Source organism: Pseudopipra pipra, chromosome 1 (genome assembly GCF_036250125.1).
Source record: "Pseudopipra pipra isolate bDixPip1 chromosome 1, bDixPip1.hap1, whole genome shotgun sequence".
In the NCBI taxonomy this organism is placed as follows: Eukaryota; Metazoa; Chordata; class Aves; order Passeriformes; family Pipridae; genus Pseudopipra; species Pseudopipra pipra.
In genome coordinates this window covers 70,094,311-70,106,970 of record NC_087549.1, presented here as the reverse complement: position 1 = coordinate 70,106,970, position 12,660 = coordinate 70,094,311, and the positions used below count along the sequence as shown (strand labels likewise).

Below are 12,660 nucleotides of genomic sequence, written 5' to 3'. Positions count from 1 at the left end.
TTCTGCTGAAGCACCTTCACAGAATTACAGAATCATTAGGGTTGGAAGGGACCTCTGGAGATCATCTAGTCCAACACTCCTGCAAGGCAGGGTCACTTGGAGCAGGTTACACAGCAACACATTTAGGTGGGTTTTGAATATCTCTGGAGAAGGAGACTCCATGACCTTCCTTGGTAGCCTGTTCCAGTGCTCTGCCACCCTCAATGTAATGAAGGTTTTCCTTATATTGAGCTGGAATTTCTTGTGGTTTAGTTTATGACCAGTGCTCTGTCATGGTCCGGGTTGGGAATGGGAAGACAACAGCACAAAGGATTCAGACAAGGTGGAAGGTCTGGAGCTATTGCACTTTATTGAGGGAAAACGCTGGTTTAAATAGGGTTCGGGGTGGAAAGCACTGAAATGGTAGGTGGAGCACGGGATTGACAGGAAGTTGAACAAATCAGGGAAAACAGGAGGGAACACTTCAGGAACAAGGACCAATTGTGCAGGACTCCACACTGCGGCTAAATCCTGCCAATCAGAATGAGGGTACAGCAACAAGGGAGCAAACAAATCTGGACATGTCCAACTACAAGTAAAACTGGGGTACATAATTAGAAAAACATGCATTAACAATTCTTATGTAATATAGTAACCAAGTTCTTTTCTGTTACGCACACTAAATGCTGCTGGTATTCTTTAGTGTCCTCCCTAATGATTCCCATAGAGTTCGCACCATCTCTGAAACCATTTCCAGTCATCTTCTTTGTCCTCCACAGTGCTCCTCCTCCTGTTGGTGGGCACCACCAAAAAGAGTCTGACACCATTGCCCTGGCACCCACCTCTGAGATATTTATATGTATTGATGAGATCCCCTGTCAGTCTTCTCTTCTCTAGACTAAGTAGGTCCAGCTCTCATAGTCTCTACTCATAAGAGAGATGCTCCAGATCCCTAATCATCATTCTGGCCCTCCCCTGTACCCTCTCCAGTAGCTCCTTATCTTTCTTGTATTGAGGAGCCCAGAACTGGACACAGTACTAGTAATGTGGCCTCACTAAGGCCAACTAAAGAGGAAGGATCACCTCCCTCAACCTGCGGGCCACACTTTCTGATGCAGCCAAACTGGAGAATTCTCGTTGTCCTTGGAACAAGGATTAAATCTGGGTCTGCTCCAAATTGAAGAGAGTTGCAGAGAATTGACAGAAAGTTGCAAATGGAGGTTCTCAAACAGTACTGTAAATAGGAGCTAGTAAAGTCCATAACTTCAGGATTAATTTGGTTGCAGAATTCAGTTGAAATACTATAATTAAAATAATGTGATTATATGTGAAATTGCAACAACTAAAGCAAAATTTTTGGTTTTATCATCTGTACTAATACTTTCGTATTCTTTCAGTACACAAAGGAATGTGAAAGAAAAAAAAAGTTGTATCAAAGGTTGACTTCAGAAGGATAAAATATTCTCCTTCAGGATTCAGGTTGAGACTTCCAGTAGGAGTATATCTTCTGCAGGATTTTGAAAGCCGGCTTCACACTTTAGAAATAAACTGGAGAAAAAACATTAAAGCACCAACATGAGATAAATATCAGCACCTGATCATGAGGCCAAAAAGCAATAACGAACCTGATAACTGACGGAATAAAAAGACAGCAAAAGCTCTTTGTCTTTCAGCTTAAAATTCCAATAAAAGTGGAAATAATTCGAAGTCACTACAAGTGACTTAGTGAGCCACTACTCACTAATATGTCTTTTTTGGTATAGGTTTTAATGACCTCTCATCTTAGCTTTTTGTTGGAGACATATGGACCTTCCTGATTTTTTTTTTCACAGACCTTGATTTCATTTGTTTCAGGGGTGGTGCTATTATGGATCTTTCTGGAGCATTCTTTAAGCTTACAGAAATATATTTAATTAATGAGTACTGTAATCGGGGTGACAGTATGAGTCATAATGTGCATGTCGATATGGGCAGTTCTTTTTCTATGAAATAAATTTTATTTCATAACTCACAATGGTATAACCCTACTGACACTGGGCCTTGTGCTCAAAGTTGGGACTTCTGATTTAGCTTAATTTTCTCAGTTTGGCTTTTCCAGCCTATACTGCAAATTATGTATAGAATAGAAAAATGAGCATTATACTCATGCAAACTTCAGGTGCTCAAAGCTTATAAGCCAGCTTCCCTTAAAGGTCATGAAACTGATCTCACTAAAATTCAGAAAGTTGACATGATCTACAATTAAAAAAGTCAAAGAGAAAAAACTTCCCATTTTCTGGGTTGTTTGCTTTTTCTCAAACCAATTTAAGAGGTTACAGCTCTCTCACCTTTTGTACTTGAACAGGTGGTTAATTTTAACTCAGCAGTTGCTTGAATGGACCCAACACTCACTTCTATGGTGAAAGCCTCCTTGGCCTATCCTAGAAGATCAGGTTAGGAAGAAGGGCCATTATTTAGACGGTCTTCCCCAAGTGTATAAAATTCCTTATGTCAGGTGTTCTGTCATGTCAATTCTGTAGTTCTTTATATCTGTTATATCTTTATATCTATTTCCAAAGCCTAGCCAAAATACAGAACACTTCCAAGATCCTTTATGCTTCTGTCCAATTTTTGTTTATTCAGGTGTATCTTATGCTAAAAAAAAGACTGAGCAAGTTGCCAAAGATATCTGACTGGAAAAAAAAGAAAATCATGAATGGGGTACCAAAAGTTGAAAGCTTCACTGTGATGTTGTGTGACTGTTGTAAGTAAATCTCCTTTCTCTTCCCCCACCTTGTGATAGCCCCCCTTCCCCATTTCCAGTTTACAGTGCAGCTTGATAAGCAGACCTGAGATCATCACGTCTCTATAAAAGTTTCTTGTGAGTATCTACCTCCTTTTGATTTCACTGCTCTTAAAAAAAACCATAACGTGAATTGGCTGAAATCTTGAAAGTTGGCAACTTCACGGAGAGTCTCTTGTGGCTGTGCTCTCTGCTATGGTTTCAGAGTAAAGTAGTTGGAAATCCAACATAACCCTTCAGCAGCTCTTCTGTAATGCATAAAAACGGTAAAGGGTAATTTATCAATGAGTGTTGTCAGAAGAACTATGGATTAAAATATTTCTGCTCAGTTGCTACTATATATCTAGAGTTTATAGAAATATGATATGCTTTTTTAATATATTTCTACTGAAGATTTTAATCAAGAAAGATTATTGGAAATTTTAAAGAAAAAGTATGATAAAATAGAAATGCCATCTCATTAGTTTTAGGTAAACTGACTAGAATGTTCCCCAAACCCCAGTAAAGCAAAGTTCAGTTTCAACAATTTCTATGTTATGGAAAGGCGGTTTTGGAAGTCAAATATGTTTGAAAATGAGCTTGGTCTAATTTGTAGTCAAAAACCGTAAAGTAGTCCAATGATATTGTGATACTGTATAAAACACATAAAAACTATATGTAAATATAAGTAAAAAAGCACTTTGGAGTTGAGTACTTGTGTGATCTACACTCAGTTGTCATAATCTCTTGTTATAGGTTTTGTAATAGATGCCTGTCACAGTGACTCTAATTTGCCTCATACTTCAAATATTTCATTGTAAGGGTACAAAATTACCACTGGGCATAATAAATAATACTGAAAATACTGTGAATATATTTTAAATGCAAATTCAAGTACTCATTTATTGTGATATGTATTCTATTTTTCTTATTCCATGCAAGGTTTTAAATGCAAAAATTGGTGGTATTATGCTATGATGTATAAATATTCTAATCAGTCACTATAAATTATAATCCTTTAGAAATTATTCATTGTAAAACTCCCATGGTAAAAAATTACTCAAAATATTACCAGCTGTTCCATTTTGAAAACACTTTAGGTATTCAGACTTCCAATTCAGCCTATGGTATTTCATCTGCTCAGGATTTTTTGAAAAATCTTCCCATTTTGCATCCTTCAAAAAGGTAAAATATACTGAGTTAAAGTGAGAAAGCACAGTCAAAATAGGAGCAATAGTTGTGTAAAAGTTGTAATGATTTTAAGAGTTTTTAATTGCTTTTAGAGCTATCATCTAGCTCAATAAGGGACCTTCTTCTAGTTATTTTGATAGAAGGAGCTACAAAGCAACTACTGAAAAAAGAAAGAAGTGTTACCTTTCAAGTTATTACCTGGAGAGACAGGATAAGAGCAAGAAAACATTTGGTAAGAGAAACTGATGAAACACAACATGCTTTTTTTTCCTCCCTAACTTCGGTGATAAAGAGCTTTCTGAAATCAGACTAGCAAATGAAATACATTTAAATGCATTATTTGCTTCTAACAGTTTTTCCAGCTCAATTCACATACCGTATGATAAGTCACTCTCATGGTTTACTTGAGGCAATTTGCAATTATTAGAATCAAAATGTAATACAATAGTTTTTGAGTTTACTCATTGTCTGTAGTGCTGTCAGAAAAATTGCTAATTTGAGAGGCCGTACTCTCTTCTGCCAATCCGGACTCTTCATTGAATTCAAAATGTGGGATTTTTCTTTGAAGTTTCTAGGTAGTATGTAAATGTTACTAAATATTTTCTCAAGCATTTTTTTAAATAAAACTTTGTGACTCTCTTTAGGGTTATCCTCACAGAGACATAGAGGGGTACTTAAATCATTTTAAATTTTAATGATTAGAAAGTCTTATGAGACGACTGAATGAGGTGAATTTGGATAGAAAATCTTAGATAGTGTATGAAGCTTAACAAGAAAAAAAATGTGGGGAAAAGGAGAGATTAAGATTTACTTTCATTTTGTTTTTGCAGGGGAGAAGGGATAAAAGGTGACTTTTAAAGCGTTTCCATCAATATTAATCAATATGTATTAACTGTTATTTGTAAAATGGAGAAACAACTACACATTAAGCAGAAAATATCTAAAATATACTCCCCCCCTCAAAGAAAAATTAGGTATTGTTTTTCAACTGACGCTGGTTGTACCCATCATGAAAAGTTCTTTTTTATTAGTGTTAAGGAAAACCTGTTCAAAGGCCCAGATAGAAGAGGTGCTGTTAGGTAACAAAGAAATCAATGGATCAATACGATAAATATAAAACCTTGATTTGGGTATTTCTGTTTTCTTTTTTTTCATTTTTTGCCATCTAGTAGGAGCCTTGAGAACTATTAGGTAAAAAAAGGCAAACAAACAAAAAATAAAAGTTGGAAGTTAGAATGGGTGATTGGACTTTTAAGGAACATTTCAGTAGCTGTCAGCTTTTATGCCTCTAAACAGGAATTCAACATAAAGAACTATGTAAAATGAGTAGCTGTTTTGTGTAGATATAGTCAGTCATAAGTGACAATAAACTCTTATTCATTGACTCTACTACTAGCTACATTAACAGCTATTTAGATTAAAGATTTTGTTTACAACTGCATACTGCTGAAGAAGCAATATGAATGGATGATTTTAGAAGTTGGGGTAGTGGGGAGAAGTAAAAAAAAAACAAAACAACAAAAACATGGAGTTGTACGCATATTTGTTTTGAAGGAACATGCCTTTCCACAGAAGCTGTTAAGTGAGTTTGCCATTATAGTATGGAAATAAATCGATGAAAAATCTCATGAACAATCCTATCAAGAAATTTTTGACCACACAAATGGAAAAGTTGCTCCTCCAAGTCTGAAGTTAAAGAGCGTGTGACTTTTTTTCGTAATGTTGACCACTGGACAGTAAATCTTGAGAGCTTTTCTTCAAAAGAGAAAATTTTTTCTACCTTCCTGATTTTGCTTTTGTATCTAGTGTTACAACTCTTTGGTAAAGTGATTTAAAAAAAAACACTTCGAGGTTATTATGGAATTCTTATTTCTCCTCTTTGTCTCCTAAATAAAGTATGTTTCTGATACATTTTTCTGCTATTTATCATAGTCTTATACAAAACAGGAAAAAGCCTGATATTAATCTAAAAGCAGCAGTACACAATTCAACCTGTGTGATGACCTCTATTAAAAATATCTCTTCAGGATAAAATAGTATTTCTCAATTTGGTTGGACTGTATGCTCTTAAGTGGTCACTTCCAATCTAAATAATTATGTGACACTGTGATTCATGCTTTCTGGACTCAGTTTTCAAGATTTTCTTTGCTTTTGTTTTGTTCTTCACTTCCACTGTCCCACTCCCAAACTATGTCCAACTAAGATGGTCAAAATTTGTTCCTTCATTTTTGGAAAAAAATGGAAAAAATGTGAGTTTATATAAACCTGGCAAATGATATAACTCAAAATTATACTCCTAACTATGGTTGTAAATTTGATTTTAGGATTTTTCACAATTATTGCTGACTGAAGAGAAATATGATTAAACCATCACTAGGCAGAATATGTTTTAACTGTATTTACCCTCAAGAGCTATTGAACCACAGTTGCATACTAATTGCTTATTTTGCAAAATGTGCTACAAAACACTAATGAATATGCTTTGAGATATTTACATGAATAACTAAAGCTAAACTCATCCTGTTAATTAGCAAAGTCAATTTCATGATGTATGTTCCAGCATCTCTTACTCTTTGTGTTTGTCAGTCAGTGTGCAAGTATCAGTTATTTTTTTTATTGCACAGCTAAGAGTTTAGTTGAAATCTTTTGTCTTTTCATAGGCAATAAGAAACTGAATTTGGTTTCTGGACCTGAAATACAAAATAATGAATATGTATGAAATATTACATTTATTAACTGTTATGGTTTATGACAGTGGAAGGAATGTCAACATCGCCAGTTTAATTATTCAGATTTTGAATTTGACTATATTTCTATGTCTTCAAGTTAAGATGCTTGAAATGTTCCAAAACATTAGAAACCCTAAAGAGAAAAGGTGTTTTCCCCTTGTAGGATACCCTAGTAGCATTCATTGCATATGACACATTTCATGCATAATTTCTTAAAATAAATCTGTGCATACCTTCATCAATAACAATGAAGTACTATGCCTAAAGCTGTTTGTGTTATTTTTTTTTTCCTTATTATGGAATTCAAAGGAAAAGCAGTAGATGTAGTAGAAAAGGGTAGAAAAATTAGCCAATTGAATATTTGTTATCTTTTTTTTGGCATCTGTCTGTCTCTCACAAGGGATCCCCAATGTACAGTCAAGCTTATAAATAGCTTCATAGGCTATGGTACATAAAACTGGAAAACCTTTTTGCTATTTTTTCTCCTAATGCAAGATAAAAAGCAATTAAGTTGAGCTGAATTCAAATAGGATTCCGCTTGGAGTTATCATCAGAAAAATCAATATTTCATTTGATGAAGTTGTTAGCCAGCCTAGCAACCTGAAAATATCATGAAAGTCCATGTTTCATTTTTAATTCCTATTCTTTGGTTGCCATCAAATACACTATTCTTGTCATTTTCATTTTGGATAGAAACAGTAATCACAAAAGCTCTATGAGGCCTTTCAGGCAGCTAAACAACAGGATATAGATCAGAGCAAAGTACTGACTCCTCTGTCAGAGGGTACTCTCTTGACTCACTTCAAACTTTTTAATAATTCTAAAAGTGAAGCTGCAACATCCTGTTGTTACTATGACATTCACTTTATAATCTGCTCTCAGTTGAAGGAAAAATATCCTTTGTGTAAGGCAAGTAATTCTCTAACTAGGAAATCTGGAAAAAGAAAGCATAAAGTAATTTGTATGTTTTCCCTGTGCAAAGCCCTTCACTGTGAAGTCACAGGTTTTAGCATGTCTATTTTTTCCTACCCCTTTGTATTAAAAATCATAAACTGAAAATTCATTATCTACAAACTCTTCTTCTGAGTTAAATATGGCTACAATATTAGAGCATAAATGTTATCTTTCCTCTGAGGAAAAAACAGTAGTTTTCAGTCAGTGTTGCATATACTGTTCTAACGGTATATCTGTTATGTGATGAACTAGGATAAGGCAATCATATTAATTTGACATAGATCATCAAACTTTTCAAATACTAGAACTTATTCCCAGTTGTAGTGGGTTAAATAATATATAAAATGAGCCAGAACATAAGAGAAGTCACACAATGCCTTTAATTTCCCCTTCCCTCTAGGTTTCAAACTCCTCTTTAATTAGAATTTTCTATCTACTACTAGTAGATTGAAATAATAAACTATATGTTACTATAATGATTAAAATGCCCATCACCACTTTCCAGTTTTACTGAATTACTTCTGCCTGGTGCATTTGCATTTCTTAGGCACCACAGTCTAAGCTGGGAGAGCTCCTCCAAAATGTGTGTTCTCAGAGATGTTAGCAAAACTGAAGAGTGTGTGGGAAGAGAGCAGTGTTTAATGATGCAGTCCCACAGTCCTTTTGACTCTCTAGGAGGTGCTTATGGAAGTAGCCAAAACAAGTCTCTGCAGCTACATATGATTTTTTATCCCTTTTGCATAATTTTTGACAGATAGCAAAAACATGTCACTGCTGTTTGCAGGGGGTGCATAGCATTTAGTGGATATAGAGCCTAAGGTAGCAAGAGCTGCTGCTCTGCTTTATTTCCACTGCAAATTTCACGTAACTGTGTGGAAATGTCCCATTACACACTGTCTCTTTCAAATGCCTTCTGTTCTATAATATAATAGTTATCTCTTTGTTTACATTTTAGAAAGCTTGGTGTTTAGAAACTGAGGACCAGCTACTCATTTTGTGATAAATTATCAAGGCTCCTGGAGTTAGGGCAGCTTAGTCTGGCTGAGATCTGCCCTGAAGAACATAGAAAAGGAATCTGATATGTAAGCTTTGTAAGAAGACTGCTATTTGACCTTTATCATAGCAAAACATTAGTAATTCACATTATGGTTGTCTGTGACCCTTCCAATAAGAAGGCATTTGATATTTCAGAGACAATTAGGGTCCAATGTAAGGCAAAAAGTTGCATAACAAAAGTACTAAAAGATATTTTCTCTGAGGAGTGGTATTCTGATTTCTAACCTCACAAAAATGGAAGATAATTGCATGGAGGCATTTGGTACTGTATGTTTCTTATCTTTGTTGATATTTTTCCCCTTAAAAAAGAAAAAAGATAAGAAAAAAGGTGATGATAGAAATACCTCATAGAAGGTTCTGAGATTTCTTTTGGGAAATCAAATTGTACAATGTGTATTGTGTGGTTTTGCAGGGATATGGAGGAGCTGGTTATATTATCTAAAAATGGAGGCTGAGAACAAGGGTGACAGGAGATGGAGAGAAAAAAAAAGAGAAGGGAATTTATTTTCCTTCCCAGGGAGAGAAGATTAAAACTACTGTATAAGGTATGTTCTTGAAATTCTAGTTCTCTCTGATTTTGTGATAATAGCCAGTTAGAAGGGAAAATGCTTAAGTGAGAAACTTCGCTCTCTACTGAGGATTTGGGCCATTGAATAGTCATTTCCACTATTCACATTTGAGTTTAAATACAAGCAATGGTATTTAATATGTCCTTCTGAAAACCTTAGGGCATTTTGTCTTGGGAAAAACAAGTGAACTAATCAAGTTCACAAACTAAACAAGTCTTGTTTTAGTCTGTTTGGGAGCTCACTGTTTTCTCTGCTATTCCTGTCTGTAGGACTGTAAAACTCAGTTGTAGACATGTAAAGCTCAATTCTAATCTCGGACATGCAGGTACGCCAAAATGCAAGCAGCTGGTTGAAAAATCCTGCTTAGTCCATGCAGTTCGTGTATGTGTGATTAGAGTAGAGCTCTCAAAGTGTCAAATCTGCAGCATCTGCAAAAACAAATTTCAGTGATACTACCCGAAATATTATTCATATTCTATGTCACAGATTTTTACGTAAATTCAAGTAGTAAGTTACATAAATTAACATTCATAGTTGTAGGCTGTAGATTTCAATTTGCTGAATCAAACTAATAGAATATATGTCTCATTGGTTTGCAAGAATTTATGCAAGATTAGGCCTTGAACATCAAAATTCTGCGAGTTTCTGCTTATTCTTCTTGCAGCAGCTACAATACATACATTGCTAGTTAGGGAAATCTTAATTTCATTTAATTAGGTCATTTATCCTGACGCCTAATCTATTACAAAACACGCAATTTTCACTGTGTGTGGGGAACAATTAGTAGGAAATATTTAAAGACTCAAATAACTTCATTATAAAGCTTGCTAGCTAGGGCTGAGCAGTGTTTAAATTATTGATACCTCATTTAAATTACTTAGCCCTCTAGAAAAATACACTCTTATTTGCTAATTCATTGAATATTCCTTGTGAGCTGTAGCCTTGCTGATGTACATTCTTTAGTCATTAATAAAACAACAACCATTTGGGTTGCTTCCTTTGTTGGAAAAAACATAGACCACAGAAAATCAAGAGAGAGCACATAAAAAGAACTATCTTTAAAAAACAGTGCTACCAAATTAAAGACTAACTAATCACGTATTTGTAGGTGTCTAAATAATTGACAAACTAATAGCTGCTTTGTCATGTGCCCTGGTGCTAATCAGTAAATGTTCTCTCCATTTTATAAGTTTGTGCAAACTGTGATGACTTTCTATTGTTTTGCTCATCTAATTACTTTGATAAAATAAGGAATAGGGCGAAAAAATACAGACATATTTTTATAGAAAAAGCCTGCAGCTCACCTGTCTGTACCTTTACCATTTCAGAAATGCATTGAAACTGCAAAACAGGAACATTAAAAACTCGTTCACTGGAAGACTCTTATTTGAAAAAAGCTGAGCTTCTTGCTCAATGTGTATCAAAATCCTGTAAGAACTGAGCACTGGATGAAAGAGATGGGGCTGTACTCTCTCTATCTGTCCTTGGCCTATTTGCCTAAGTTTGAGCACTTATTTGCTGTCCCTAATTTAATCATACTTATTAATTGATGCAGCAAGAAATATTTTGGTGATATCTCTACTGAATCTTTCAAATAAAAAAATCATTGACTCTTCCTTTTTTCCCCTTTTTTTCCTTTTTTTATTATTATATTGAGGAAGATTAGTCTCATAATAAGAACTTCACTTAATTGCCTCAAGTAAGGTAACATGAATTTTGATCTTTGAATCAACGTGATGTTGATGTTTTTAATATATCTATCTATTGGGTTTGCATGGCCAGGTTTTGGTAGTGGTGGAGCTACAGGGGTGGCTTCTGTGAGAAGCTGTTAGAAGCTTCCCCTATGTCTGGCAGAGATAATGCCAGCTGACTCCAGGATGGACTCGCTGCTGACCAAGGCTGAGCCAGTCAGAAATGATAGTAACACTGCTGTAATAACACATATAAGAAGGAAAAAAATTTATTGCACAGGTGTAATTGCAGCCGGAGAAGAGTAAGGATATGTGAGAGGAACAACTCTGCAGAACCAAGATCATTGGAGAAGGAGGGGAAGGAGGTGCTCCGGGTGCCGCAGCTGAGGTTCTCTTGCAGCCCATGGAGAAGACCATGGTGAGGTACATTGTCCCCCTGCAGCCCGTGGATGTGTATGGTGGAGTAGAAATCCACCTATAGCCTGTGGAGGAGAGCCCACTGGAGCAGGTGGATGCCTGAAAGGGGCTGTGAACCCATGGGAAACCTGTGCTGGACCAGGCACCTGGCAGGGACTTGTGAACCTGTGGAGAGAGGAGCCCATGCTGGAGCAGGTTTGCTGGCAGGACTTGTGTGGGAATGAAAATTCTTCATGACACTGCAGAAATGAGAAGAGATTTCAGTAAGAAGCCATGGAGTTAAAGCAAAAGCAAGGAAGAACTGTTCGCACTCACTGCTTGAAGTCTTGCCTCATTTGTGATAAGCAAGACAAACTAACAGACTTGTAAACAGCACATGACAGCTCTCTTTATGGCTTTATTTTGCTCGCCCATCAGTGGTTTTAACCGTAATGGAAAACTGCTTACCTGTGTGATGGAAAAATACTCCCTGTGTGTCCCTTCCCCCTAACCCTGGCTATGAATGGAGTGGAAAAGTACTGGTATGCATGCTCTTTCCCCAAACCCTATATATACCAAAGGTTGTAATCAATAAACAATTCAGTTTGTCCATACAACCTGAGTCTGTGCATCAGTCGCTACAGACTTGTGACCCTGCTCCCACACTGGAGCAGTCTGTGCCTGGAGGACTGCACCCCATGGACAAATGACCGACATTGGTGCAGTTTGTGGAGAACTGTCTCCCATGGGAGGGATCATGTGCTGGAGCAGGGGAAGGACACCTTTTCCTGAGGAAGCAGTGGCAGAAAACAACCAGTGATGAACTGACTAGCCCCCATTCCCATCTCCCTGCGCCACTATGGGGGAGGAGGTAGAGCACAGGAAGGGGGGAGGGGTGGGCTGAAGGTGTTTTTACGATTTGTCGTACTTATTGTCCCGCTCTGATTTGTTGGTGACAAATTCAATTAATCCAAGTTTGTCTGTTTTGCCCATGACAGTATTCAGTGAGTCATCTCTCCTAGTCCTTATCTCAGCTCATGAACCTTTGTTATATTTTCTCTCCCCTGTCCAGCTGAGAAGGAGAGTGATAGAGCAGCTTTGGTGTGTGCTTGGTACCCAGTCAGGGTCAACCCACTACAGTCTATATATTTGCTTATCTGTATATCTATGTCTGTCTCTGAAAGACGTTATAGAACAGGAGAACTATTTCCCTTTCCACACAAAGAAGAAACTTTAAATCCATCAATTCTGCTGGTGCCATTCAAGCTTTGAAATGACCATCATTACAAAAGGCCCCAAAAGACAGCATATTTAATGCATAGATTTAGAAGCAT

General features: G+C 36.4%; 1 long non-coding RNA gene across 1 annotated transcript; it reads right to left on the bottom strand.

The window, feature by feature from the left end:
* Positions 1-330: 330 nt before the first annotated feature.
* LOC135416941 (uncharacterized) lies at positions 331-12,046 on the bottom strand. The gene is made up of 3 exons (XR_010431823.1): positions 10,544-12,046; positions 3,813-3,915; positions 331-3,009 (listed from the first exon to the last, which is right to left on the bottom strand). It is a non-coding gene; the product is annotated as an uncharacterized LOC135416941 (long non-coding RNA).
* Positions 12,047-12,660: the final 614 nt, after the last annotated feature.